The sequence below is a fragment of the Panthera uncia genome, chromosome E3 (assembly GCF_023721935.1).
Source record: "Panthera uncia isolate 11264 chromosome E3, Puncia_PCG_1.0, whole genome shotgun sequence".
Classification (NCBI taxonomy): Eukaryota; Metazoa; Chordata; class Mammalia; order Carnivora; family Felidae; genus Panthera; species Panthera uncia.
Window position 1 is genome coordinate 15,744,060 of NC_064815.1, and position 25,554 is coordinate 15,769,613.

The 25,554-nt window shown below is 51.0% G+C and overlaps 1 protein-coding gene and 1 long non-coding RNA gene across 3 annotated transcripts in view; both read left to right on the forward strand.

The window, feature by feature from the left end:
• The first annotated feature begins 229 nt into the window (after window positions 1-229).
• On the forward strand, window positions 230-6,333 carry LOC125927990 (uncharacterized). Its single transcript, XR_007459519.1, has 3 exons — window positions 230-1,385; window positions 4,497-4,587; window positions 5,485-6,333. It is a non-coding gene; the product is annotated as an uncharacterized LOC125927990 (long non-coding RNA).
• An 11,161-nt stretch (window positions 6,334-17,494) lies between these two features.
• IL4R (interleukin 4 receptor) overlaps window positions 17,495-25,554 on the forward strand; it is a 41,557-nt gene continuing 33,497 nt past the window's right edge. For both annotated transcript variants that reach the window (XM_049638461.1, XM_049638460.1), the window contains exon 1: window positions 17,495-17,633. The gene's annotated coding sequence lies outside the window, so the exon portion shown is untranslated. The remainder of the gene's footprint in view (window positions 17,634-25,554) is intronic.

Sequence of the window (25,554 nt, forward strand, 5' to 3'; positions counted from 1 at the left end):
CCAGGACCCTCCCCCATCTTGCCAAAGTTATATTAATTCTGTGGCCGTGGTTGTGCATGGAGGTGTGCATGGTGCGCGTCACGTGCACCGGAGAGATGGTCACTAAAATGTCACCAGGGGCCACCTCTGAGATTTGAGGTGATTTTCACTCAGTTTTTTAAGCTTTTCTGTATGGCTTCAACTTGCTAATTTAACTGAGAATTGCATCAATTACATACTGCTATAGGAATGCTGCCCACGGGACAATGGTTGGCCAGGTGACTCTGCTGGCCTTGGCTGGGCTCTTTCATGTCTGGGCATGGCTGGCTGATGGCCGATCTAGACTGGTCACGGCTTGACAGATGAAGCAACTCTACTCCACATTATCTCTTATCCTGTGCGTGGGCCCAGGCTTGAGGCATCCTCGTGGCAAGGGCAGAAATGCAAATAAATCCAATCTTGGAAGCAAACCACGCTTCCGCACCCCGCCTCCCCCATCACATCTGCTAACATCCTACTGGCCAGAACGAGTCACATGGTGGAGCTTGGAGTCCAAGTCAGAGGCACCCGTAAGTTACACGTCAGGGAGGGTGTCTAGGGAGGGTTAAGAGAGACCATCATTGCAACTGCCTACAACATATGTTCTGTCTTTGTGTATTCAGATGCAGTAAGCTGGTTTCATGCAAGATGGCTGCCAGGGCTCCAGCCCCACATCCTCCAGGTGGCACGGGTGAGACACCTGTGGACAGCACAGGTGAACTCTCTATTTTAGCAGCTCCAGAAGAATCTCAGAGTCTCTCTGGCTCCAATGAGTCACATGCCCAGTCTCTTACCAAATCACTAAGGCTAAGGGACCACAGAGTTCTGATTGGCCCCTCCTGAGTCACCTGCCCACTTTTGAGCTGGGGTGGAGTCAATCCTACCTAATTTATATGGACTGAGGTTCAGGGAGGGTGGCTCACCGGAGGACTATCAAGGATGCTACAGAAGGTGGCTGACTTAGGTTAGGTAGCCCCAGAAGTCTCTGAGACAGGGACTGGAACACAATGTATCTGTGAAGGGATCCCCGAAAAGACTGTGAGAGGGCGGGGAAGTGATGGGGGAGGGAAGGGAGCCCATGCAGGAGCGTTAGTGAGCAGGTTAATGCTGGGGGACCAAGCTCCGTCCCTCTGGAGCCTCTGGGACACCACAGAGCATGCCTTCAAGTTGTTCCTGACAAATGACCTGGGATGCAAGAAACTGGGCGATTTACCTGCCAATTCCAATCACCATTGGCTGCGACTTGCCTCCGTGGGCCCTAAGTCTCTGACACTTCTCCTCGCCCTCTGCACGGGCTAAGCTGTCTCCCGTGGCCAGAGAATGTCCTTGGGTCGAGTCACTGGTGCTTGCATCCAGAAGCTGGACTGGTAAGTGCTAGGGGTTAGGGGCGGGGCGTTGACAGCATCTACTATGGTGGGAAAAACAGGTCTCAGGTTAGGACAGGAGTTCATTTTGGTCTGGGTCCTGCCCTCGAGGCAAGGAAGCCCATAGGTACAGAGCCTCTGGATAGAATCCCAGAGCGGTTAAAGGCACGGGCTGTGGAGTAGGGGAGGTACAGGGTATAGTTCGCTTTCCCCACTCACTAGCTGTGAGGCCTGGGGCAAGTCACCCCACCTCTCTGGGCCTCAGTTGATTACACGGCACTGGGCACATGGTGAATTTCCAAGAAATGAGAGCTACAGGGCTGAGTCCGGTCTGGAGGAGTGACATTTCCAGAGGCATCTCTGAGTGTCCCGAGACAAGGAGGAGGTAGGAGAATCAGCCAGAAGTAAGTTGAGCTAAAGACAGGGACAGCACTCAAGGAGGAGTGAAGGACGTCACCAAGGACAGGAAGCACTGATTGTGCCAGAGTCTGCGAGAAGACCCAAAAAGAAAGTCTGGAACCAGGAGGCCACCCCGTTTAGGAAATATACTCTGGGAATGCAGCACATACATTGGCTTGTCCCTTGTTCAAAGGGTCTGGTGTTCTACTGCCTTCTTCTTGCAAAACAGCCACAATGTTGGAGGGGGGGAGGTCACCCTGTCGACAGCTTTTCCATGCTGCGTTCTTACTTCCTCCCACCGGGGACTAACCAGTACCAAGATTTCCCTGCTACAGGCTGAGCAGCCAGTAAAGCACCACAAGAGTTAAGACTGTAAATCCAATAGACTGGCTTGAGAAAATAACCAAAATGTAGGTAGGGGGAGATCTTGCTGGCTTCCGACCTGGCTGGATCCGGGAGCTCAGACAGAAACATCGAACACCGGGATGTAATTTCACTCTCTCTTTCTCCGTCTCTTGACTTCCTTCTGTGGGTTTCCATTGATAGAAAGGACCTCACCCGGTGGTTATTTGATGGCACCCAAAGGCAACGAAGTTAAAATCTGCACCTTCCGCACTCGCGTCCAGTTGCCAAAGGGTGTACGTGCTCTTGTCCCAGAGGCCCACCATAGCCCTGAAGCTCAGCCCGATTGGGACACGCGCGGAGGGCACTCGGGTCACATGCTTGCCCCCTGACCAAGCTCTGTGGCCTTGAGGCCCGTGGCACCAGGTCCACTGAATGACAGAGGTCTGGACCACACGTTCCCATCCTAGGCTGGGCATCGAGTCCCGTGCATGCATGTGCATGGAGAGTTGAGGGTGGGCAGATCCCCGGAGGGAAAGCAGGCCGTTACTTTGCAGCATGGGGACAAGTGTGTGTGGGAGACAAGCCACTCACACCCCCCACAAACATGCGCATAGTTCCTACGTCTTTGATCAACCAGCTGAAGAGGCAAAGCCATGCCTGGTCCTGCTGAAGGTGGGGGCAGCTCTGGGAAAACAGAGAACCTCACAGGACAGCACCCGGAATGGAGCCCCACTGTGTGCCAAGCCCTGGTTTCCATGTTCTTTCATTGTCTGGGGCTTCAGCTCCTCCTCGGCCACTTCCTGCCCGACAGTCACGGGTAACTCACGGAACCTCTCCAGGCCTCAGCCTTCCTCTCCTGCCCCACTCTCCGTTCATTCTCACTCATTCACTCACTCAGTCACCGGGCCCTCTGTGGGTGCTCGGGATACAAGACAGGTGTTCACAGCCGTATCCCAGTGCCTGGCACGTAGCAGGTGCCCATTCAATACTGGTTCCAGGAATCAATGGGCAAGACAAAAGTCATAGCCTCAAAATGCTCACTGTCTAACAGAGAAAACAAACGAATTGTAACATGCCCTCAGCCCTGTTGAGGAGGGAGCCTCTGTCTCGGGCTCAAGAATTCTCCAGTGAGGAGGCATCAGGTCCTTACGGAAGAAGATGCTTTCCCAGCCTGAGGAAAGGAGGAAACGCACAGCTAGCCCAGGAACCGCGTAAACCGCGGTGCAGAGCTGACGGGGAAGAAAGTTCTATTACTAACCTCTTATTAGGGGCTGGAAATTTTCCATCTGCCTTTACACACTTGGAAAGGCTCAGAATTTACGCACAAGGAAATGGGAGGACCCTGGCTTCTGCTCTCCCCTCCACTGGGCCCCAGCTCTCACTTGGATTATTGTCCCAGCTGGTCCCCAGCTGTGTCTCCATCCACACAGCTGCCACAGACAGAGGTTATTCTAAAAGCCAAGGCGGGGCCTCTCATGCCTTGGTTTGGAATTCTTCGAGGCTCCACGTCACCCAATCCTAGTGTTCAAGATCTTTTTGTAACAGCGCCTGAGCCGCACGGCTCACCCCACCGCGGCACTCCCCGGGGTGGACTTGAACGCCCCTCGCTGCCTTTTGTGCCTCAGATGCCCGTCTTCCCTTCTGCCTCCGCCAGAAGGCTCCTCTGCTTCCAACTGCAGGCCTCTCCTCTTCAGAGATGTCCTTAGGACCTCTTCTGGAGGCCCCCCCGCCCCTCCTCAGTACTCCCCATGCTCCCTGTTTGCACAGTTTCATCCCTGACCACAGTCTGGTTACGCCTGAACTGAGCACTATTTCTTGAGTCGTCATTGCTACGAGCTACAGATCAACCTCAAGGGACTAGAAACAAGGAGTAAGGCTGGGACCCCACCCTTTGGGGAGCCCACTGTCTGCTGGGAGGGTCTTCTAAGACCTGTGGTCAAATCGCTTTCTATAGGTGGGAAGCCTGTTTCCCTTAACCCCGGGGTTCTAAAGCGGGGGCCACGTGATTCCCCCTCCCCCAACAAGGGGGCATTTGGCAACATATGGAGACATGATGATGGTCACAGCTGGGAGGATGTTTCTGGAATCTAGTGAGAAGAGGCCAAACGTGCCACTAAATATTCTACAATGCACTGGACAGCCGCCCACGGCAGGGGGCTATCCGGTTCAAAATGTCAACAGAGCTGAGATTGAGAAACTCTGGTTTAACCCTTCAGCAACGGGGAGCTACAGAGGGATTCTTGATTGGGGGGGGGGGAGAGAGATTGATTCAACTTTGTGAACTCCGACAGCTGGGTTGGTGGTGGCCTGGATGAAGACACCCCAAGACCAGGGTAATTCAGGACTTTTCCCTCCCCCTCCCCCCCCCAGGAAATCAGCCAAGTAAGGAGTCTATTGTTCTTCAGCCCCGTGTACATTCCTCCCAGATGACAGATCATAACCATTGCAACCAGCAAAGTGGGTACGTAATGTCTGTTGGGCTCCTGGGAGATGGTTCCCTCTTCCGAGAAAGGGCATGCACGCTCAGCACTGACGAGTTACGAGATCTTGAGCAAGTTACTGACCTTCTCTGCGCCTGTTTTAAAAAAGGGACGAATAGCACCTAAGTCCTAGAGCTTCCAGAATTAGTATGTAGGTATATTGGGCTACAACAGGGTCTGGCATAAAGTGCCACACTACTATCTAGGATCTTTTGTAATAGGTAATTCCATATGTAATCCCTAATGTCTTTTTTTTTTTTTTTTTAAAGAGGGGGGGGGGGCGGGGGGGGGGGGGGGGGAGGGGCAGAGGGAGAGGGAAGGAGAGAATCCAAAGCAGGCTCCACACATGGAGCCTCACGTGGGGCTCGATCCCACACCCCTGGGACCGTGACCTGAGCCGAAATCAAGAGTCACATGCTCGGGGCGCCTGGGTGGCTCAGTCGGTTGGGCGGCTGACTTCGGCTCAGGTCACGATCTCGCGGTCCGTGAGTTCGAGCCCGCGTCGGGCTCTGTGCTGACGGCTCGGAGCCCGGAGCCTGTTTCGGATTCTGTGTCTCCCTCTCTCTCTGACCCTCCCCCGTTCATGCTCTGTCTCTCTCTGTCTCAAAAATAAATAAACGTTAAAAAAAAAAATTAAAAAAAAAAAAAAGAGTCACATGCTCAACCAACTGAGCCACCCTGTACGTATCGGCTCTTAATACCATCCCGTCATTATCCCCACCACCATCACCAACATCATCATTGACGTTACCGTCGCCCCCACTTACCATCACCTTTTTAACCACCATCATCATCTCCACCAACATCGTCATCAACGTCCCTGCCCCCCCATACCTGTCATCCCCACCATCACCATCACCATCATTGTTTTCTTCTAGAGAAAGCTTGTTTATGGAGACCACCCGACTGGGGCACGACTGGATGTCACCCTGCCCCAAAGGCGACGGCCAAAAGGACCAACGCTCAGCCCCTTCGACACAGTCTCCTGGCTATGTCCACAGAACTTGGCTCAGGGTCGTGGGCTCTCCCTCCGTCCTTACCCGCCAAAACCAAAGAGCCACGCCAGCTCAGAGGTTCCAGATGGCTCTCACTCTCGAAACGATCCCACAGGGGCCGTCCTGTAGAACTAAAACAAAACCAGACAGAAAACCAACCCCCTCCTCCCCCCAAACCAGGCAACGAAAGCATAAACAGAGGTTTCAAGTTTCTCCTAGTAAAGGCAGGCTGGAGCTTGGCCACAGCTGGTGTAGTTCAACTGCTCGAAGACGTCCGTGAATTCCCTCTCACCTTCCAAGAATTCCAGATACTGGCTGTTGCCAGTTTGTTCACAGATGTCAGGGCTCCCACAAATGTGGTTGTCTTGACCCCCCTCTCGCGGGGGCAAGACGTTCTGTGGTTGCAGCTGGAAGACCACTGCCATCAGGAATGCTAACATTTTCCCAGAGGCTTCCTCCCCACAGACTCCCGCTTGTGTTTCACTGGCAGAACTGGGTTACTCAGCCTACCCCCTGCCCCCCGCCCTGCCCCCGCAGGACAAAGGAGGCTGACGAAGCTAGAACGGGATTGCCATGACTGGCGGAATCAGGCAGGGTACATCGCTGCCCCCAGATAAAGTCTGGGTTCCATCAGCAAGGAAGAACGTGGGGGGTTGAGTGTCACGGTTATATGTCAAGGTACTATGGCTGCGTGCCAAGCCATCCCCGAATTTTGTGGCATTTACTTTGCCCCACGAGTCTGCAATCTGGCAGGGCTCAGTGGGGACAGCGGGTCTCTGCTCCACTTGGCGACAGGTTACAACAACAGCGACATTTATTCTGCACATGATTTTTGCGATTTTGTCGGAGTTTGGTGAGTTGAGCTCATCTCCGTTCCCCTTGGTGTCAGCTGGGATGGCTCTAGAATCAGCTGATGACTCGCTCGCTCACATCTGGACCTGGGCTGGAAAGTTCCAAACAGCTGGGGCTCCCTGGGCTTCTCACTGTATCTCTATGTGGACGGCCCATATGCTCCCTCCAGTGTAACTGGACTTCCCACGTGTCAGCTCAGGGATCCCAAGGTGTGAGTTAAGAGAAAGAGAGGGAGGGAGGGAGATAGAGGGATGGAGGGAGGGAGAGAGAGCGAGCGAGCATTCCTAGTAGAAGCAGGACCTTAGAAGTCACTGCATCCTATTTCCACCACATCCTATTTATTAGAAGAGGCCCACTGAGGGGCGCCTGGGTGGTTTGGCTGGTTAAGCGTCTGACCTTGGCACGGGTCATGATCTCACGGTTCGCGGGTTCGTGCCCCGCATCGGGCTCAGGGCCTGGAGCCTGCTCCAAATTCTGTATCTCCCTCTCTCTCTGCTCCTCCCCCACTCTGACTCGGTTTCTCCCTGTCTCTCAAAAATAAATAAACGTTAAAAAAAAGAAAGAAAGAAAAAAGAAGAGGCCCACTGAGGCCAGGTCACGAGTAGGAGAGGGGAACTAGAGTCCATCTTTTGGGAGGGAGATAAATGATTGGACGTGTTTTAATGTCACATCTACGTACCAATGACAGAGACCTAGAAAAAAAAAAAACAGACGGTAAAGCACTGTGTTGGGTGGAGAATTAAGAGGACAGCTGACCAATGCTTTGAAACGCTCTTCTCTCTTCAGATCCTAAAACTTACAGCGGTTTGCTCTCCGAAGAATCAGAGTGGGGTCTGCTCAGCAAAGGAAGTAATTCCTCATTTAATTTTAACTTTTTTAGTGTTTATTTTTGGGAGAGAGAGACAGAGCACGAGAGCGCGAGCGGGGGAGGAGCAGAGAGAGAGGGAGACACAGAATCCAAAGCAGGCTCCAGGCTCTGAGCCGTCAGCACAGAGCCCGACGCGGGGCTTGGGTCCATGAAGCACAAGACCATGACCTGAGCTGAGGTCGGCTGCGTAACTGACTGAGCCGCCCACGGACCCCAGTATTCCTCATTCTAGAGGCAGAGCAACCCTGTGGCAGTTACTCCCCTCCTGCCTTGGCCTTGGTCCAGTCAGCCTTGCCACCTCCTGACCTCTGACCTCCAGCACCCGCAGCTCTGCCTGGGGGCTTGTCTCCTGGCTTTTGGAGCCTGCTCAGCACCCCCTCTGGTCCTTCTCCTACTTCCACCCTCTGGGGCTCTGGGCGAGTGACTGGGAGGAGGAGGCGTATAAATACCCCAGCTCCCTCCCCCTTGGTGAGATGACTTTACCGTGCTCGGTCCCCTCTTCCAAGAGTTCTGCGGCACAGCTAAGCCTCAGTTGGCCACAGGGACTACCCACTTAGTGATGCAGACGGTGTTCACTCTTTCCCTTCCCAGTCGTGCTTCCCAGACCTCTCTCGGGTTTTCCTGGGATCGCCGTGGAGATAAGTTGCTGGCATGAGAATCCTAGTCTCAGAGTCTGCTTCCAGGGAAAACAAAGGAAGGCAACGAGGTTTAGAACTTGGAGGACAGGACTCGGAGTCTCAGCTCTGCCACGGAAAGCGCTTGGACATCATCGCTGCCACCCTCACAGGAGAGAAGCTGAACAAAGTGAAGACCGAGGACGTTCCGTAGACCCTTCAGGGAATGGAGGTCATGGGGCGTGCCGCCACCCCGAAATCTGGAGAGACAAGGTGAACACAGAGATTCACAGCTAAGAAGACCAGCTTACCAGGTGCAGAAACCACCTTGGCTAATAATCGGTAGGCACACTTACATGGTAATTCTGATAAACTGCAGGAAGTCGACTGAACTAGCTCGGGAGATAAATCCTGGGGGCCCAGTCTTAGAAGGACCCCGTACTTTCATAGATTTTACTTCGAGGAGCCTAGCACATTCTCAGTTAACACCAGACAGAAATCCCCTCCTGTCTGGGGGTAGGGAGAGGGGGAAGTAACCCTTCTAAAATATGCAGAAAGCATTCTCCATAACAAAGGCCCGCCCTCTCAGGGAGGCTTCCAGGGCCACATCTGAGCTGAGAAAAGGGAAATTAAGACAACTCCAGCCTCATCTAGCCTTCCCATCTCTAGTAAGGCAAGAAAAAAAAAAAAAGTCTAAGAAATGCTTCTGAAGGTCAGACTGGGAACTCAGGTCCTACAAGTTATAGATGGCTTCTCTGACACCCTGACACCCTATCCACGGGCTCCAGTGTACCGGTGGAGTACGACTGAGAATAGAAAGACTGATTTTATTTACTAAGGAGTTCTTAGGGAAACCCAAAGACCACAGAGGGTTAAAAAAAAAAAAAAAAAAAAAAAAGGAAACAGGAGAAAACAAAAGCCGTCAGTACCTACAGCTACAGCAAATATCAAACACAGCCAGCTTCTCGCCAGATTAACCTCACATTAGCAACCTAATTATCTTGTTTCCTATTATGCGCTGTATCGGGTCCGGCTTTCCACAGAAATTTCCAAGATACGCTGTAAAGGCAAGAAAAAAAACACAGCCTGAGAAGACAAAGCAACTCTCAGAGGCAGAGAGGATCCAGGTTCGAGACTTAATCCGACAGTAACTACAAACGGATAGATAGTAAAGCACCTCACAGAGAAAGTAGACGATGTGGAAGCACAGAAAAGGACACTCTATGGAGGACTCAGAAAGGACCGTCAGGGAAAAAAAAAAATACGCCACACAGAGATGAGTAACGGTCTTAGTGGGCATGTGAGTTGGCTGGACACAGCCCAGGGAGCTTGAAGTTTTGTCAACAGACACTTCCCAAACTGAAATACAGACAGAAAAAGACTGAAAAAAGAAAAAAAAGGGAGAAAATATTCAAGGGCTGTGGTGTCACTGAAAAGGCGCTGCATACACATAAGGGGAAAACCAGAAGGGGAAGAAAATGAGAAAGGAACAGAAGGAATGTTTGACGTGCTTAGCTCCCCCGCTACGGTGGAGAATCTTCTACGCTAACGACAAACACTGCAGAACAGATCCAGGAAGCTTAAAGAATACCAGGCGCAAGATAAATATCAAAGGATCTGTACCTGGGCATGCCATATTCAAACTGCAGAAAGCCAAAGACAAAGAAGAAATCTTGAAAGGAGCAAGTGGGGGGGAAACCCCTTATCTATAAAGAAACAGACTTTTTGTCAGAACCAGGCTAGCAAGAAGAGAGTGGGATGAAGTATTCAAAGTATTGAAAGAGAAAACCACCAGGGCACCTGGGTGGCTCAGTTGGTTAAGCCTCCGACTCTTGATTTCCGCTCAGGTCGTGATCTCACGGTTCGTGAGACTGAGCCCGGAGTCAGGCTCAGGGCTGACAGTGTGGAGCCTGTTTGGGATTCTCTCTCCGCAACCCCCCCCCCCCCCCCCCCCCCCCGAGTGCATGCTATCACCTCCCCCCCCCTCTGTCAAAAAAAAAAAAAAAACACTAAAAAAAAAAAAAAGATAAAAGCCACCAACCTAGAATTTAGCATCCAGTGAAATTACCCCTCAAAAGTGAAGGAGATGTTCTCAAACAAACAAAAACCAAGGAAATTTGTGGCCAATAGACCTGCCTCCCAAGAATTGTTAAAAGAAGTTCTTTGGAGAGAAAGAAAATAATGTTAGGAACTCAGATCTACATAAAGAAGAGTGTCGGAGAAGCGATAAATTAAGGAAAATAAAAATAAAATTGTACGAAAAACCCTGAACTGATGTGATATATAGCTATTCAAAGTAATAATCGTGTTGGGTGATTATAACATACGAATAAGTGAAATGAATGGCAACAAAGTTACAGGGAATGGGAGGGAGGAATTGGGAAAACTTTGTAGTACCTGTAACACAACACAGTGTTGCTCGAAAATAAATTTAGATTACATTGTAAATACATATTGCAATATGTATGACAAATGTGTATGCAAAACTCTATGACAATCAGTAAACTTTAAAAAAAAAAGAAGTATAATTTATATGTTAAGAGAGGAGAGAAAACTTAATTCTATAAAATGCTCAGTGAAGACCAGAAAAATCAGAAAAAGAGCATGTTTTTTTAAGAAACAAAGAAAAAGTGCAATGAATACAAACCAGTTACCAACATGCTAGATATTAGCCCAATTATACTGATAAACGTTTTAAAGTTGAATAGTTTGAATACACCAACTAAAATATAGAGACTGTCAGAGTGGATTAAAAAGTAAGACCCAACTGCATTTTGTCTACAAGAAACCCATTAAAAAAATTTTTTTATGTTTATTTTTGAGAGAGAGAGAGAGTGTGTAAGGGGGGGAGGGGAAGAGAAAGAGGAAGTCACAGAATCTGAAGCAGGCTCCAGACTCCAGCCTCTGAGCTGTCCACAGAGCCTGACACAGGGCTTGAACTTGCAAACTGTGAGATCATGACCTGAGCCAAAGTTGAATGCTTAACTGACTGAGCCATCCACGTGCCCCTACAAGAAACCCATCTTAATTGTATACATGCGCTTAAATGAAAACTAATGGGATAAAGAAAGGTATACCATGCTAACATTAATCAAAAGAAAGCTGGAGTAGCCGTATTAACTTCAGACAAAGCAGACTTCAGCACAAGGAATAGTAGCAGGGATTAAAGAGGAAATTATAAAATGATAAAAGGGTCCATTCTCCAAGAAGACATAACAGCCCTTAATGTATATGCACCTAACAACAGAGTGTCAAAATACATAAGGCAAAAACTGATAGAACGGCAAGGAGAAATAGACAAATCCACTATTATTTGGGTAATAATATCTTTGGATCTTAATAATATTGGAAGTTGGAGACTTCAACACCTTTTTTTTTTTTTAGTGATTGACAGATCCATTAAGCAAAACTCAGTAAGCATATAGCTAAATCGAACAGCACTATCAATCAACTGAATCTAATGGACATTCACATAACTTAACAACAGAAGATTATACTTTCTTCTAAGCTCACATGGGACATTCACCAAGACAGACCACAGTTTAGACTGTAAAGTAACTGTAACAAATTTAAAAGATTAGAAATCATATAAAATACATACTTAGTCTACAACGGAATTAAACTAGAAATCAATAATAGAAAGCAACCTGGAAAATCCCAAAATAATTGGAGAAGAAAAAGCACACATAGATCAAAGAATACATCAGAGAAGAAATTTTTTAAGTATTTTATTTTTATTGTTTAAAGTTTATTTATTTTGAGAGAGAGAGAGAGAACAATCATGAGTGGTAAAGGGCAGAGAGAGAGAGAGAGAGAGAGGGAATCCCAAGCATGCTCCACACTGTCAGCACAGAGCCCGATGCAGGGCTCAATCTCACGACTGAGATCATGACCTGAGCTGAAATCAAGAGTCGGACACTTAACCAACTGAGAGCCACCCAGGTGCCCCTGAAATATTTTTAAATAAATGAAAATAAAAACATAACTTACCGAAATTTGTGAGGTGTGGTGAAAGAGGTGCTTAGAGGGAAATCTACAGCATTGAACACAGATACTAGAACTTAAGAAATCTTGGGGCGCCTGGGTGGCTCAGTCGGTTGAGCATCCGACTGTTGATTTCAGATCAGATCATGGTCCCAGGATTGTGGGATCGAGCCCACACTTAGCGTGGAGCCTGCTTAAGATTCTCTCTCTCTCCCTCTCTCTCTCTCTCTCTCTCTCTCTCCCCTTCTGCCCTTCTCCCCAGCACCCCCCTCACATTCTAAATTAAAAAAAAAAAGAAATAAAACTAGATTTTTAAAAATGTTTATTTATTTTTGATAGAACACAAGAGAGGGAGACACAGAATCCAAAGCAGGCTCCAGGCTCTGAGCAGTCAGCACAGAGCCCAACATGGGGCTCAGACTCACGGAACATGAGATCATGACCTGAGCCGAAGTCTGTCCCCCAACCTACTGAGCCACCCAGGTGCCCCGAAATAAAGAAAACTCTAAAATCAGTAACCTAAAAGATGAAAAATAAGCATATTAAAATATGCTCCACACAGTATGTCCTTAGGGGAATTGCAAATTAAAATGACAATGATAGGGGGCGCTCAGTGGCTCAGTTGGTCAGGCGTCTGGCTATGGCTCAGGTCACGAAGTCGCCGTTTGTGGGTTCGAGCCCTGCTCGGGTTCTGTGCTGACAGCTCAGAGCCTGGAGCCTGCTTCAGATTCTGTGTCTCCCTCTCTCTCTGCCTCTCCCCTGCTTGGCTCTGTCTCTCTGTCTCTCTCTCTCTCTCAAAAATAAATAAACATTAAATTTTTTTTTTTTTTAAATAACAATAATATGCCAGTACACACCTACCAGACTAGCTAAAATGCAAAAACACTGACCACACCAAACGCTGGCAAGAATGCAAAGCAGCAGAAGCCTCGTTCATTGCTGCTGGAAATGCACACCGGTAGGGACACTCTGGAAAAGCGTTTGAAAGTTTCGTGCAAAAAGAAACATTCTCTAACCATGTGATCCAGCAATCGCACTCCTCTGTATTTGCCCAAAGGAGTTGAAAACATGTCCACACAAAACTTGCGCACAAGGGCTTGAAGCAGCTTTATTCCTAACCGCCCAAGACTGATTTGGATAAAATGTGATACATCCAGACGACGGAATAGTATTCAGTGCTGAAAGAAAAAGAAAAAGAGAACGAAGAAGAAAAAGAAAAAGAAAAAGAGAATGAGGAAGAAAAAGAAAAAGAAAAAGAAAAAGAAAAAGAAAAAGAAAAAGAAAGAAAGAAAAAAAGAAAAAGAAAAAGAAAACCATCAAGCCCCCAAAAGACAAGGAGGAATCCTAAAAGCGTATTCTAAGTGCGGAAAACTAAACAGGAACAGTAAATAGATCAGTGGCTTCTAGGGTTCACGCTGCTCTATCCTGGCAGACACAAGTCATCGCGCATTTGTCCAAACCCGATTTTGTCAAAAGTGTCACGGAGTGAGTGAACCGGGACGTAAACTGCAGACTTTAGTTAATAGCAACTGCGTAAATATCGGTCACTAACCGGAACAAATACACCACATTAAGGCAAGACGCTAGTAACAGGGGAAGTCATGCTCATGGAAGGGAGGTGTGTGGGACCGGTCTGCACTACCCGTTTTTCTGTAAATCTACACCTCTTATTGAACAATTTTATTCATCTTTACCACTCCTTTAAAACCTGAGAGATGGGCTTAAAACGAGTGAGTTACGATGTGATGTGAGCTGAATTTGTATTGAAGCCACACTTGGGAACCCCCTGGGTGAAGGGACTGGGTTTTTATTATTTGGGGGTCTCCAGGCTCCTCCCTAGGCCGGACACAGAGCCGATAAAGGCTGCATAGCGCGGGGCAGGTGAATTTGAATAACGAAACCGTATGCAAAGTGACAAGCTTCCCATTTATTGCCTCTGGGGCCTCACGACAATTCCCTGTTCTCTTGAACTCCTATGTTGACATCATTTCAGACTTACAGGCAGGTGGCGAGAGTCGTCCAAAGAATTCCCGTGTTCCCTTCCCCCGATTTCCCCCCAAGCCTTCACGGAGGACCCCATGTGGTGTGACCTTCCCTGTCTTTCCAGTGTTTTCAGCTCCATTTCCCAAGGAAGAAACGGGCTGAGGGAAAGGCCCCATTTTCATCTTCGTTCTGTTAGGAACAATGATGAACATTCACTGAGCGCTTACGACGTGCGGGGCATCGTTGCAAGCACTTCACCGGCCTTTTGGCATTTCCCCTCACCTGGCCCCAGGAAGCAGCCCGTCGGGGTCCCACTTGGCAGATGTGGAAGTTGAGGCACAGGGACGGTGACCCTGCGGCCCAGAGTTCCACAGTCAGTAAGTGGTGGACTTGGTCTGCGGAGGCAGGTGTTTTGGCGGCAATTGAAGAGTGAGGTTGACTTAAAACTGCAGAAAACAGGGTGGGAGCCAAGCTGGGAGTGTGGGAGGGCAGACGGCACAGGCCCCGAGATCAAGAGTCAGGCGCTCAACTGACTGAGCCACCCAGGCTGTCCCTTCCTTATGACTTTCTTAATAACATTCTTTACTCTAGCTTACTTTATTATTATTATTATTATTTTTATTAAAAGCTTTTGTGGGCGCCTGGGTGGCTCAGTCGGTTGAGCATCCGACTTCAGCGCAGGTCACGATCTTGTGGTTCGTGGGTTCAAGCCCCGCGTCGGGCTCTGTGCTGACGGCTCGGAGCCTGGAGCCTGCTTCGGATTCTGTGTGCCTCTCTCTGCCCCCTTCCCCGCTTGTGCTCTCTCCCTCTCTCTCAAAAAATATATAAACTTATGGGGCGCCTGGGTGGCTCAGTCGGTTAAGCGTCCGACTTCAGCTCGGGTCTTGATCTCACAGCTTGTGGGTTCGAGCCCCGCGTCAGGCTCTGTGCTGACGGCTCGGAGCCTAGAGCCTGCTTCCGATTCTGTGTCTCCCTCTCTCCCTGCCCCTCCCCCGCTCACGCTCTGTCTCTACCTCTCAAAAATAAATATTAAAAAAAATTTTTTTGAAAGCTTTTAAAACATGTCTATTTATTTATTTTGAGAGACAGAGCACGGAGGAAGGGCAGAGAGAGGGAGAGAGAGAGAGAATCCCAAGCAGGCTCCGCCCTGTCAGCCCAGAGCCTGACACAGGGCTCGAACCCACGAACCATAAGATCATGACCTGAACCGAAACCAGGAACCAGACACTTAACCAGCTGAGCCCCCCAGGCGCCCCTCTAGCTTCCTGTATTCTAAAAATACAGTATATAAAACTGTACAACATGGAAAATATGGTTTAATCAACTGTGTTATCTGTAAGGCTTTGGTCAACAGTAGGCTATTAGGACTTACGTTTTTGGGGAGTCAAAGTTACATGCGGATTTTCTACTGCCCCGGGGTCTGCACCCCTAGCCCCCCATGTCATTCAAGGGTCAGCTGTATATGAGTTTGAGTCCCCGGGTGTGGGTGTGAATGTGTGCGGGTGTGCGAGTGGATGTGTGAGTACGTGAGTGTGAATGTATGCACGTGAACGTGTTTGGAGAATGTGAGTGAGTGGGTGTGAGGGTGGGTGTGAACGTGCGTGCAAGCTTTTCTAGGCAGGAACAAACCTTTGTCAGTGACGCAATGCCTATACCTGCCCCCAACCCCCCCCCCCCCCCGGCCATTGCTCTTGGCGGATTTCACGTGAAACGCAGAATTCCCGGGCGCCTGGGTGATTAAGTCGGGTAAGCGTCCGACTCTTGATTTCGGCTCAGGTCGTGATCTTATGGTTCACGAGATCGAGTCCCGTGTCGGGCTCTGTGCAGAGCCTGCTTGGGATTCTCTCTCTCTGCCCCTCCCCTGCTCATGCTCGGTCTCTCTCTCTCTCTCAAAATAAATAAATAAAAACATTAAAAAAAAAAAAAAAAAAAGAAATGCAGAATTCCCATCTGACCTGAATTCCTCTTGGAATTCACAGCTTGTCTGGCCAAGCTTCCTGGCTCTTGCTGAGGCCTCTCTCCCTGGCTGCCCTGGCTGTCCCCATCCAGCGTTCATTACACACAACTGCTTGCGTTTGTGACTTGTCAGGGCTCCCGCCTGACCCCCCAGGGCTAAGAAAGCAGGGGATGGGTATTTCTCACTCTCTCCTGCCCCCAGCTCAGGCCCTGGCACATGGAGGCATTAATACATACATGCTAAATTATTGTAGCTTTTCTCACCTCTAGGTATTTGCTCGCCCCATCCCCTCTGCCTGAATGCCTTTCCCTTTTCCCTCCCTTTTCTGCACTGATCTTTGGAGAGACCGTCAGAGGCCATGTCCTCCAGGAAGCCACCCTTGACTCCCCCCCCAAACTGTCTACTATCAAATACTTGAACTGTAAGGTCTCAGTAAGCAGGGTCCATATTTATTTCGTATCTCCGTATCTGTGTCCTCAGCACTTGTCACAGGCTTAGGCACACAGTAGGGCCGAGAGAAAAATAAGTGCATGAAAAATAACGAAAGAGAATTGAAGTACTGTGTCCCCTCCCAGAGGCTTCTCTGCTCCCCTGGCTCACCCTCCACCACAGCAAGCCCATCGGGCTGTCCTTGGCTGTGAGGATTCTGCCTCTACTCTGAGATCAGGAGCTCCTTGAGCCTAAGATGGGGTCAAATTACCCTCTGGATCTCCAGCACTTCGCAGCCTGAGTCAGCACATCCTCTTACCTTACCTCCTTCCATTTTCCCTTCCTCAAGTCTCTCCGGCCAAGCTAGCCTTCAGACAATTACTCCAACACGCCACCCCAGGGCCTTTGCACTTGCTGTTTTCTCTCCCTGAACTAGTCTTCCCCCATATTCTGTTCAGGATCAGCTCAAACGTGTCTTCATCAGGGACACCTTTCAACCACCGACCCCGACTGGCCTAATAGGTCCCTCTCTGCTTTACTTTCTTCTCCGGACCTCTTGTCACCTGAAATATTTTATTCTCTTAGCATTCTTCCCTACTGCTTGGCTCCATTGGGGTTTTTATGGTGTCCAGTGGTTAGTGGTCTACGGGGCCTGGGCTCAAATCCCACACCTGCTGCACGATTCTCACCAAGTTGCCCCTCTGTGCCTCAGTTTCCCCATCCGTAAAACGAGTGATAGTAATACAGCTCCCTCCTAGGGTAGTTGTGAGAGTTAAATAAATTACTACATGCAGTGCCTCACAACAGAGCCTGCCAGATCTTACCAGCTATTGCCAGAAGAGTTGTTCCACTATCTAAATTTTTCGGGCCCCCGGCATAAGGCAGGCGCTCAGGAAACACTGAAGGAACAAACGCACAGGGGCACCTCGCAGAAACTGGGCCTTTGGGAAGGGCAGAGGGATGAAAGCCGCCCAACGCCCCAGCCCCACATGCACCTGCCCCTCTGCGACGCGAGGCTGGGGGCCGGAGCCGGGACGCCATTCGGAGAGCCAGGGGGAAGCACTGCGGGGTTCTGGCGGGAGAGGCCGCGCGGGCGAGGAGGCGGGCCCGGGAGCCAGGCGGGGACAGTGGGCGGCCGGGAGGCACGGGGAGGGCGGGGAGGGCGGGGGCACGGGGCGGGGCCTGCGGAGGGGCGGGGCCTGCGGAGGGGCGGGGCGCAGGAAGCCGGGGCGGGCCGGCTCGCGCGCCCAGGAAAGCCCCGGGCGGCGCGGGCAGGACTGGCCGACCGGGGGTCCCCCACATCCCGCTCCGGCGCCGGCGCGGCGAATGGACCCGGGGCGCGCAGGTAGGACGCGGGCCGATGCGCGCGGCGGAGACGGGGGACCGGCCGGGGGACGGGCTCGGCCGCCGGCGGGGTTCCAGGCGACGGGGACCCCCGGGCCGACCAGACCCCGTCGGGGGTCGCCCGGAGCCCGCTCCTCCCCGCGCCCCGAGCGGCGGCCGGCTCGGCCCGGGCGCCCCCGGGGGCGGCGGACGCGCGGAGCGGGGTCCCCGGCGCGCCCCCCAAACTCGTGCTGGCCCGGAGACGCCAGCGGGGACGGCCCCTCGGGGACCCGGGGCCGTCGTGAGCGTGGGGTGAGGCGGGGCTCGGGCCATGCAGCGCCAGTGTCCCAGCGATCACCCCCTGCCCCGCGCGCAGGAAATGGGTGAGGATTGGGGCGGAGGGGGGGAGGGGGAGTTCCGAAAACTGAACTTGGTTACCCGGTCGAGGCATCTGGGGAAACGGGGCCCAGTCGACTCCTTGTCTCCTTACTTGAACGTTGGGTAGACCCAGTAACAATAGCGGTCATTTAACTGGACTCATTTTGTACAGATTCTGTCCTGAGCATTGAACGTATTCTGAGTTAAATCGCAAAATAACTGTTTTGGTCGGTGCCGTGTGTCCGTCCGTTTTTCAGAGGAGGACGCTGTGTGGCACAGGCAATTTAAATGACTTGCCCGAGGTGGACAACTGCCTGGAAAGGGTGCGGCAGGATTCGAACCCAGGCGGTTCTGACGCCAGAGCCTGTCGTGGTCCACCCGTCGGCAATATTTGTCAAACTACCCCATAAACGAATTATCCAAGGGATTTTATTAAAAGGCAGATTCCCGGGCTGTCTTCAGTGAGGTTCCGATTCAGTAAATCTAGGAATCTGGAGTTTTAAAAACCCACAACATCTGGATTTCTTATATCAAGCAAGACTGGGGACCAAGCAACCCTCAGTGGTCCTGCTGCTGGGATTTGCAGATGGCTCCCCTGCCAGCACTCATCCCTGCGGGGTCCTAGCCTCTGCTCTTCCCCAGCTGCCTCCCAGGTTCCACCCCTGCTGCTCCTTCCCTAAGGGTGGCCTGTTAGAAGCCTGGGCATTTTCTGGGACATCAGTGCCTTGATTACAATCCTAAAGTCCGATGGGGAAACTGAGGGTGAGGTGTACCTCTGTCCAGGGTGTCCCCCCACGGTCAGGGGATTCCAGAGTCCTGCAAAGACTCCTCAAGAGCAGCTCACCTGCCCAGTGGTTACAGATGTGGATGCTGTGGTGTTGGCAGGGAGCAAGGGGTTGGGGGGGGCAACCTCCCGCAGCCATCCATTCATTAATCAGCACCCGCTGGGCTCCTACAGGACACTGCTCTAAATAGCACTGGTGTTTGCCTTTCAGGGGGGGCTCGCGCAAGTAGGGGTGATCACCTGGCAGGGACAGGCTTCATGGAGCGGGGACCCCTGAGCCAGCCTTGGAAGAGGGGCGGGGGAGCTTGGCTGCGGGAGAATGGGAGGGAGCAGCTGGGAGCAGCTGGGAGAGGCCTGAGGGAGAGGTGCCGGGGGAGGGGGGGCAGCCAGACAGGGATGGGAAGGTGCGTCTGGCCACGTTGTGGAAGGCCTTGAATGCCATGCTGAAGAGTGTGGCCCAGTGCACTTCACCTCAGCCCGAGCCATAAAAACCACAATGCAGATTCCTGGGTGCCCCCGGATCCCTGCAGCCAAGGCTGGAGGGAGGCCTTGGGAAGGCAGCAGGGAGGGAAAACCACTCGTGAGTCAGGCACTCTGGTTACCACACGCCCAGTTACCAGCAGATCTGGGATCACCTGAAGATTTCCACATTCCGGGCAGCAGCTCAGTAACTGATGTGTTTTGTACCACACAGCAGGGGCAGGGAGGTGGTCCCCTGAGGCAGTCAGTTTCCAGATGCTCTGATTTAGCAACGCAGCTGAAATGCACTGTGGGAGAAGTGAGGAGAGGGCCTGTCCTGGACCCGTCCTCTCCCTCCACCCCTACTCCCCTGCCCCCCAGAATGGAGGTGCTGCCCTCTGCCCTCAGCTGCCTTTGATGGCACCTGCAAGGGAGGCAGGGACAGAGCCCCCCGGGGTGCTTCACATTTGTCAGGCTGGGCTTTCACGAAGGCTAAGGGCATCATGTTTTATAAGATACTTAACACAGTTTCCAAAGCGTCGTACATGCACAACAAATGTTCATGACTGTTTTTACCCGTTAGGAAGTATAGCGTGGAGGTAACGAGTATGGACTCTGGAGCCAGGTTGCCGAGGTTCAAATGCTGGCTTTCCAATTTACTAATTTGTCAGGACCTCAGTCTCCCCGTTTACGAAATTACAGTGACTGCTTTATACCATTGTAGCAACGATTAAGTGAACAGATACATGTCGAGCCTCCAGAGCAGTGCCTGGTACTGACTGAGCACTATGTATTTGTTAAATAAATAAAGGAACCCCATTGGATGGGATGGAATCGATCCATTTTGCCAGGGAGGAAACTGAGACCCAGAGATGTGTGCAGTGGCCTTGCCTAAGGCCATGTTGTCTAGGAGCGACAGGGAAGGATTTGAATCTGCCTTTCTCCCCAGCCTGAGTTCTCTCCCGCTATGTCAGTTTGCTCAGGTTAGCAAGAGGGACATCTTTCTGAGCGTTCCACATGCCCAGTCACGTTTGGCCAGAATTCCCTTGGCTAGGCTAGAAGACAGGCCAGTGGCTCCCTGGCTGTGTATGAACTTGCCCTTTGCAAGAGTGTGGACAGGAAGCCCAGGGGAGACTGAAGGCTCTTGCAGAGGCCAGGGCAACCAGCGTCACCCAGGGCTGTCTCCCTGTTTTCTGACTGCCATCGAGTCATTCTGTTTCTCTGAGCAGGAGGCAGAGAGAAGGACACAGGCTTGCAGACAGGGGCCCCGGGTTCAGATCTGACCTTGCTATTTCCTATCTGTGTGATCATGAGGCACTTGCTTAACCTCTGTGAGCCTTGGTTTGCTTGTCACGAAAATGACTATTGGGGGGTGTTCAGGGCATAGTTTTTACAGGCACCTTGCCCACGGCTCAGCGATGGCGGTTTCTCTTCTTAGGACAATCGCTTCTCCATATCCAGCACCTGGCTAGCTCATTCATGTCTTCAAATGTTCATCAAGCACCTATATGTTCCAGGAGCTACTGACCGAGTATTGGACAAAGTCCTTGCTCTCCTAGAGTTTAAATTCTAGTTTGAAGACGGGCGATACACAACTAAGCAAACACATTCACATGTATCACCCTTATTCCTAATTCTGAACTCTGCAAGTTCTGAAAACCGACAAGGTTTTCCATCATTCAGTTGGAAGCAAGAACTGAGGGCAACTAATCAGGGGGTTCTTTGGTGTGTTTGTTAATCCCCCTGGACGCCAACCCTTATGTGTTGCCCTGTGGAGAAATTGACGTCAGCGATGGGGGGGAGGGAGGGGGTAGTGCTGGACCCATGGGGGGAGGGAGGCAGGGTGGGTGGTTACGCCTGGTGGGATTTTATCCTCAATAACCTGTCTATAATCTGAGTTACTGTGACTTCTGAGACATGCCTGGTCCCCGGGGATTTCACACAAGAGGACAGGGACCTTCAGGACCCCGTCAGGACTGGGGAGGAAAACGAAAGCCGGGTGAGGGTGGACTTTGCGGGAGCCTCTCCCGAGGAGCCACATTTAGGACGATGTGGGGCAGAGGCCCCGGGGAAGAATGGGCCACGGGTGGGGAGGGAGCCCTCAGGGAAGGTCTCATCCACCCCACCAACCCCGCCTCCTGGCCCGCTGCTTGTCCCTGGCTCTGGGCGCACAGTTCTGTCTAAACTCGCATGTCCTTGCCTTTCCAAGATGTGACCGTGAGTCTGAGATTTCGGGTTTGGCTCTGACTGACTCATTCTCACCCACGGGGGCCCGCGTGGCATTTCCGAGTTTGCTTTAGAGATTCTGGGACTTGTCTCAAGCAGGCCCGGGTGCCAGCCGGCTGGAGAGGATCAGCAGCGGGGCGGGCATCTGAGTCCTCCCTCCACCCGCCTCCCTCCTCCAGGGACAGAGGAAGGAAGTGGGTCCGTGTGAGGGGAAGAGAGCGTGGCTTCCTGGGTTTGGTGGAACCCTTCCTAATATTAGCGGAAGGACTGTAGTTCTGAGCAGCGGGTTGAAGGGACTAACCACACACCTGAAAGTAACAGGTACACACACGTCTTGAGGGTCAGCACCAGGCTTCCACTCGCTCAGCAGACGTGTTAGGGACTGGGGACACAGCGGTGAATGACACAGAAACGAGAGCCCTCTTAGAGCTGACAGTCTAGCGGGGGAGGTGACTTTTGAGGTGAGACCTGAGGTAAAAAGGCACATGGACATCCGGAGAGTGATTCCAGCAGCGGGAACAGCAGGTGCAAAGGCCCTGAGGTGGGAACAGGCTTGGTGCATCTGACCCACAAGGAAGCTGATGTGGTGGTATGGAAGTGAGCCAGACACCGAGGGGTAGGAGCATAGGTCAGGGAGGAAAACGGGAACCAGATCCCTGCAGTGTCTCATTCACCTTGTAAAGTAACCTTCCCAAGTAGGAACTGCTCTTATCTAGACTCTGCCGATGAAGAAAGAGGCACTGAGTAGTTGAGTAACTTGTCCGGGGTCACACGGGTGGCAGCGCGGGGCCGTGAACCCAGCAGCTCCAGCATCTCCAGTCTTTACCACGGTGTTTAAACACCTGGATGTGGGGGCGCCTGGGTGGCTCAGTCGGTTGAGCGGCCGACTTCGGCTCAGGTCACGATCTCGCGGTCCGTGAGTTCCAGCCCCGCGTCGGGCTCTGTGCTGATGGCTCAGAGCCTGGAGCCTGCTTCGGATTCTGTGTCTCCCTCTCTCTCTGACCCTCCCCCGTTCATGCTCTGTCTCTCTCTGTCTCAAAAATAAATAAATGTTAAAAATTAAAAAAAAAAAAACAAAAAACACCTGGATGTGGTCAGGCCCGGATTGGTGTTACGGGTGATTCTATCATCATACAGATCGTTTTACAGATCATTCTGCCAATGAGCACGTTCCCGGCCTGTGACCGTGACCGTGACATCCACCACAGCACAGAGCATACAGTGAGGATCAGGCACTGCGCTGGGTGAACACGGGTAGATGAGTGGGCGCCTCCCCGTTTCCCCGAGGAGGAAGCTGAGGCTCTGGGTAAGTGGCCGATCTGGGTGGCACAGCTCCAAGGGGGCAGAGTCTGGATTCAAACCCACGGCTGCTGACCTGGGAGCCTATGCATTTAACCACTGTTCTGAGCCATACAGCCCAAGGAGTAGAGAACTACGTTTCACGGTCAGAAATGAGGGGAGCACAGTCACCCAGAGCCATTTTGGGGAACTGGGGAGGCCCTGAGGTTTTCCTGAAGGAGCCAGGAAAGCGTTCTGCCTTTTGAAAAGAGGAAACGGAATCTCTCTGGAGAGGGGAGACACTAGATCTCTGGACGGGCAGTCCTCCAGGCTCCTGGAGCCATAGCCTCTTGACGATCTTGCCCCTGGCCATAGAGCACGGGCCTTCTGGAAGGCAGATCCTCATAGCTGGACAGCTCTAACTGGGAGAAAATCTTTCCTGAGATTTAGCCAAACTCACTTTCCGGTAACATTCACTTTCCGACTCTGGTTCTGCCCCCCTTGGAAGTAGTAACCAGCTCCCCCCAACCTGAGCCCAATATTTCTCTTATTCAGACTACACAGGTATAGTCCTTTCAACCACTCTTCCTGACTCAAGGAATTGTAGAGAATTCAGCTTGGCTTTAGACATGAACAGATTCCTCAAAGTCTCACATAAAACCCATTGCTTCCCCCAGTGTCTGCCCAGTCACAGAGGAGGAAGACTGTCACCTCCTTGGATTTGGACCCATATCTTTGTTGATACAACCTGCAATCATACTTTATAGTGACCACATCCCGCTTGGGGCGTACATTGGGCTTGCCAGCTAAAACCTCCAGATCTCTCTTCTGCACGAGCTGCTGTCTGTCAAAGTATATTCTGTCATGAGACTCCTTATTTGAGGCTGGCAGTTGTTTTTAGGCTTTCTTGTTTTCTAGTAAATCTACTTCAGGCTAAGAGGCTGTAATTTTTTTTTCTTTGAGTACTCCTTTGGCTTCATTCCACAGGTCTTGTGACACAATGCAAAAATAATTCAGTTTCCCTTTTGATTAAAAGTGTTACGCACTTCAAACGTTTTTAAAGATGAATGGATTTTTTTTTTTTTTGAAGTTATCCTTGTATGCTTGGAGTCTCAATTTGTTGCATTGTGGTCAGTATTTATGGCTTGTATGATATCAGTGATGGAGAATTTGTGAAGATCTTTGTAAGATTCTCTGGTTAGTTTCTTTTGTATCTTCCACTTGTGTTTGAAAGGATGTATATTTTCTGGTGGGTGTGGAGGTTTTTGTTTTGTTTTTAATGTTTGTTTATTTTTGAAAGAGAGAGAGTGCAAGTGGGGGAGGGGCAGAGAGAGAGAGAGAGAGAGAGAGAGAGAGAGAGGGACCAAAGATCTGAAGCAGTCTCCGCAGTGACAACAGAGAGCCCGATGTGGGGCTTGAACTCACAAACCGTGAGATCATGACCTGAGCTGAAATCCAGAGCCTGAGGCTCAACCGACTGAGCCACCCAGGCTCCCCCAAGGTGGGTGTAATGTTTCAGAAATAGAGCTCTTAGATCAATTTTGCTAATTACATCATTCATGTTTTCTATGTTTTTATGTGTTTTTCTCTATCTGACTTATCTCCCGCTCTGATAAAGGATCTATTCATTTCACCTTGACCTTTTCTTGTTTGTTTTTTTTTTTGCTTTATTTTCAAAGCTGTGTTGTTAGGTGCATATAAAAACAAAACATGAATCGAAGAAGGGTTCATGATATTTATTCCTTCTGGTGAATTGCTCCTTTTATCAGTATAAAAGAGCCACCTTTCTCTCTTTTAATACTTTGCTGTCTTGAATTTATTTTATTCAGTGTTCCTTCATTCCCGTACCTCTTATCTTTATGCGCATTGGTCTCTTGACCAATTCTCTGTCTTCTTTTCTTCAACACTAAAGTTGAAGGACTTTTCTAGGAATTTTCTTTGACTACAGTCTTGTAGCCACATAAATTAAAAATAATTATATATATGTGTGTGTGTATATATATACACACACACATATATATATTATCTCTCAGACTCAGCTCTGTAACCCACTTGCTGCATAATTTGGGGCAAGTCCTTTTGCCTGCTTGGGCCTTAAATTTCCTCATCTGTAAAATGGGGACATGACTCACTTGGCCTCTCCTCTCGGGTTTCTGGAAAAATAATGAGAGTGGAGAATAGAAAAGGAGCTGCCTACATCCCTACAAGTTAGTCACTGGGTGTGAATATGGGCTGGCTTTCCAGACGGTGAGGAGAGGTGAGGAGAGGGAGGGACGGAGAGGGAGGGAGGGGGAGGGAGGACTGTGCCGGAGCCCTGAGGGTGAAGGCCGACTTCACAGTGGCCGCCCCTGGTTGGCTTCCTGGGCTGTTCACAGATACACGAGTAAGACACAGTCTCTGGCCTGGAGGGGCTTCTGGTCTGGAAGAAGGTGCAGCTCACTGCTCATGGGACAGAGGGACAGGCAGGGAAGGGCTGAGGAAGGAGCGGGGTTTGAGTAGCAGTGTCCCAAGGGGGTGGCTTAGGAAGTGGGCACTGAGAGGGGAGTCTGGGGCACATTTGGGGACGGGTGGGGGGCAGCGCTGGGAGGGCACAAGGTTGGTAAGGACCGCTCTTGGGCTCCTCGTCCTCCCCGACGAAGGAGGAAGGCAGGGGGCTTGCAGAATTTGGAGGATCCTTGACACCAAAGAGCAGGCAAAGCTGGGTCTCCAGCCCCACCCCTTCCTTGTCACCATAACAACCACATCCCATAATGAATAAGAGGAACTAGGGACAGAAGGGAGGGAAAGGTATCAGCCTTAACACCTTTAGGGGTGGGGG